This window comes from Palaemon carinicauda, chromosome 25, assembly GCF_036898095.1.
Source record: "Palaemon carinicauda isolate YSFRI2023 chromosome 25, ASM3689809v2, whole genome shotgun sequence".
In the NCBI taxonomy this organism is placed as follows: domain Eukaryota; kingdom Metazoa; phylum Arthropoda; class Malacostraca; order Decapoda; family Palaemonidae; genus Palaemon; species Palaemon carinicauda.
The window spans coordinates 87,245,106-87,250,105 of NC_090749.1; the positions used below are offsets into that span (position 1 = coordinate 87,245,106).

Genomic DNA, 5,000 nt, shown 5'->3' on the forward strand with positions numbered 1-5,000 from the left:
ATCATATGTAAACTTCACAGATCCCACTTTAAGAGTTGAAATTCATTGTATGGCTTGCGTGTACTTTATTTCCTCCTGGTGTGTCGAGGATGATAGATGCCGCTGATTGTAGTGGGTTTTAGGAGATTCCTTTTTCAATCAGCGAAATACTGGCTTTTTGTGTCAATCAGCACTCGAATGGACTTATCTGGTGGGTCAATCCTGACTGCTAACATTCCTAGCTGCCCATTAGGATATATGGGGCACGTGCTAACGACCTCGCTTGCAATGCCGCTGCCCTCTCCTCCTGTCACTAGTAGTAAGGGGGTGAATGTTGGGGGTACCAAAGGAGGTCCCACTGCCTCCTCCATCGAGTCCATCGTAGTACTCCCATCGCTGCCTCGGCTGCTGCTTTTAATGTCATGTGGGGGTTGGAGGGCATCGATCTCCCTTGTCTCCCCCTTCCTCTGTTTCCTTTTCCTTTGATGTTGGGCGGGGTGTGGTGTGCTTGTGCCACAGCCCACCCGCCCTCGGTATTTTTTGCAGGGCACTCTCGAGATAGTTGACCGTGGCCTGACAACTGTAACAACGGGGGAATCTTTGGGTGGGGCACTCCACTCAGCGGTGCCTATGCTACCAACATCTGAAGACTCTTCTCACCTGCTGACTGCGTTCTCCTCTCTCCCGCTTTGAGGGTTAGTGATTACCTCTTATGGCTGCCACCCTCTCGGAATTGGAGCAGTTATTCTCAGTAATTTTTTCTTCTGGCAAACCGTTTAGAATGTGTTGGCATTGCCATCACTACGTGTGCTAATGAGCAATTGTCATCTAACAAGTAACCACATACATACGGGTTTACTAATCTGTGAATATGTTTACAGGCAATTGGTTTTTTATCGCCTTCTGGGAGATTGGCACTCTGGGTAGCAAACAAATCACAGTCCCGAAAAATGCGAGTTATAAAACTAAGAACGGATTCGACTTTCTGAGTTTTGGGTTTGTAATTTTTTTTCATGTCCCCTTTTCTCGCATCGGGTAAGGCGTATTTCTCAACTAAATATTTCAATATAACTTCTTGAACTGTCTTGTGGCAAACACATTACCTCCATTGCCGGAGCATCTCTCAGCAACCTAATTACTTGAATTACTTTTTTTCTTTCTGACAATCCATATGTGGCTGCTTCCAAGTATTGAAAAAATACTTTGATCGATTGAAACAGAAAAACAACTGGACTTAAATAATTCTAGAGAGCAGGCAAACAACTGACCATAGGTTTGCCAGGGCACTAGCCACCCATTGAGATACTACAGCTAGAGAGTTATTGGACCTTGCTTTGACTGACCAGAAAGTATTACACTGGATCCGTCTTTCTGGTTACGACTTATTTTTCCTTTGCTTACACATACAGTGAGATTACCAAGCAATCATTCTTCGCTCAAGTAGTTAACTACTGCATTGTAATTGTTCAGTGGCTACTTTCCTCTTGGTATGGATAGAAGACACTCTTCAACTATTCTAAGGAGCTCTTCTAGGATATGGACTCTCCAAAATCAAACTATTGTTCTCTAGTCTTGGGTTGTGCATGGTCTTCCATTGTCTTGAGGTAGAGTTTTCTTACAATTGTTTTTTTTTTCTTATTGTTTTTCCAACGTTGTTACTGCCATCAAAATATCTTTTAAATTGTTCATTATTTCTCTTGTAGTTTATTTATTTAATTTCCTCACTGGGGTATTTTTCCCTGTTGGATCCCTTGAGCTTATAGCATTCTGCTTTATCAACCAGGGTTGTAGCGTAGACAATAATAATAATAATAATAATAATAATAATAATAATAATTATAACAAGTGAGCAAGTCCTGAACGCGGACATGGTCCTCGTAGAGGACATACCTCCGCCAAGGTGACCTAGAGCGCCATATGTCCTAGAATCATGAATTGATGTGACTTCGACTTTCAAGTAACGTTTGACCTTTAATTTAGCTTAACCATTCAATGGCCTTGGCAGTTACCTGACACTGAGGTTGAAGGACTTTTGACTGTTTGTGTGTTGGTAGCATTGGGAAGCTCTTGTGGGTGTGTTCGATTTTATTTTTTTTTGACGTGATGATGGCATTGACGCGAGAGTCGAACATATGAATTAATAATGAGCAATAGTAATAATATGTCGTTGGGTGATGTATAGAAAACAAATACGAATGTATGCTTTGCACGTTTATTAGAGCAAAATTAGAAATGAGTCAAATGACATGTGTACATAAATATATATGAACAGATGATCGAACATAGGAATACAAAAAAGACAATAGTGACCTTGACCTTCAGGTGACCTTGACCTTCACGTGACCTTGACCTTCACGTGACCTTGACCTTCAAGTGACCTGCTTGACTTTTGACCTTCAAGTGATCTTTGTTCATTTGCCACTGATACTTAATATGACATTGATATAATGCACCAATATGACCTTGACCTTTGACCTTTATAAATTTGAACATCACCCATGGGTTGCGCCTGGACTAGGACTTCCCTGTTGGCTTATGCAAAAGTCAGTGCTTTATTTCTGTCTCTTGATATGGCCACTTATGTCATAGTGACACCAGTGACCCCTGTGACCTTGACCTTGGGGTGACCTTGACCAAAATTTAATCAGTTCTTCCATACACATTGGGGAACTACTTGGCCAAGTTTGAAGTGATTCCGTGTAGAAATGTGGCCTCTACGTTGTCCACAGACAGACAGACAAACAGAGAAACAAACAAGTGAGCAAGTCCTGAACGCGGACATGGTCCTCGTAGAGGACATACCTCCGCCAAGGTGACCTAGAGCGCCATATGTCCTAGAATCATGAATTGATGTGACTTCGACCTTCACATGACCTTGACCTTCACGTGACCTTCAAGTGACCTTGACCTTCACGTGACCTTGACCTTCACATGACCTTGGCTTCAAGTGACCTTGATCTTCAAATGTACTTGACCTTCACGTGACCTTGACCTTCAGGTGACCTTGACCTTCACGTGACCTTGACCTTCACGTGACCTTGACCTTCAAGTGACCTGCTTGACTTTTGACCTTCAAGTGATCTTTGTTCATTTGCCACTGATACTTAATATGACATTGATATAATGCACCAATATGACCTTGACCTTTGACCTTTATAAATTTGAACATCACCCATGGGTTGCGCCTGGACTAGGACTTCCCTGTTGGCTTATGCAAAAGTCAGTGCTTTATTTCTGTCTCTTGATATGGCCACTTATGTCATAGTGACACCAGTGACCCCTGTGACCTTGACCTTGGGGTGACCTTGACCAAAATTTAATCAGTTCTTCCATACACATTGGGGAACTACTTGGCCAAGTTTGAAGTGATTCCGTGTAGAAATGTGGCCTCTACGTTGTCCACAGACAGACAGACAAACAGAGAAACAAACAAACAAACAAACAAACAAACCGAACCGAAAACATAACCTCCTGGCGGAGGTAACAAACAAACAAACAAACAAACAAACAAACCGAACCGAAAACATAACCTCCGCCGCTTGGCGGAGGTAATAATAATAATAATCAACCAGCTGATGGAAAAATCATCAGAGGATAACAAACCACAATATATGGCATATATAGACTAAGAGAAAGCTTTTTACTCTGTCAAAACGTCACAAGTAATAAAAGCCCTTCAAAACAAGAAAGAGAAGAATCTTTTGTTAGAACACTTGAAGATGCATGTACAGGAAGTACAGCAATCCTTAAACTATACTGAGATAATGGGAAAATTCCGATTGAGGAAGGAGAGACCCCATCTCTCGAAAGTTCAGATTGGAAAAACGTAGTAATCAATATCAATGGGGAATGCCTTAACAACTCAAGATTTGCATATGGCATAGTTGTGTTTTGTGATTCCTGGGAGTGATTACAAAAGATGATAGAAGATTTCAATGGTGAAAGCAAAAATGTAGGACCGAAAATAAATAGGATTAAATCTAAGATAATGATCATTGGAAATGCAGAGAGACAACAAATAAGAGTTATGGACGAATCTCTAGAGATTGTTAATGAATATACGTACTTAGGACATACAGTAAGTATTTTCGTAAGACACGAGACCAAAATTAAATGAAGGATAACCATGGGATCCGGTGGAAAACATTTGGTAAACAAAAGGAGCCTGTGAAAAGTAAAATGCCACTTTATCTAAAAAGAGAAGTATTTAGTGAGATGGTCCTACTAGTATTAACTTATATATCAGAAATTTGGAGCATTACTAATGCCTTTGAACTTTAGCTAGTTACAACTCAAAAAGCTATGGAAAGAATAATGATGAGTATAACACAAAAAAAAAAAAGGAAAAAAAAAAAACGTGCCATGGAAAGGAGTGTAAACTAAAGTAAAGGATATTCTAACAATGTGTGAAAAACAAATTGGACATGGCAGGATATATGATGAAAATAACAGATAATAGATGGACTATAGGAATAACAGAATAGGTCCCTAGAGATTGTAAAAGAAGTAGGGAGAAAGGGAAGACGATGGAATGACGAACTAAGAAAGTTTACGGGTGTGGATTAACACAGAAAGACCATAAACAGATGCAAATGGAGGGATATAACTGAGGACTTTATTTTGCAGTGATATATATATATATATATATATATATATTTATACATATACATATATATTATTATATATATATATATGTATATATATATGCATATATATATATATATATATATATATATATACATATATATATATTATTATATATATATGTATATATATATGCATATTTATATATATATATATATATATACATATATATATATATATTATATATATATATATATATATACATATATGTATATATATAAATATATATATATATATATATATACAGTATAAATGTGTATATATCTATATATACAGTATATATATATATATATATCCATATATATATATATATATATGTATATATATATATGTACATATATATGCAGTATATTTATATTCATATATATGTATATATA

The 5,000-nt window shown here is 37.8% G+C and overlaps 1 protein-coding gene across 1 annotated transcript in view; it reads left to right on the forward strand.

Annotated features, from left to right (window-relative positions):
- Nucleotides 1-5,000, forward strand: part of LOC137619125 (probable glutamate receptor) — a 40,821-nt gene that overhangs the window by 5,822 nt on the left and 29,999 nt on the right. The window lies entirely within an intron of this gene.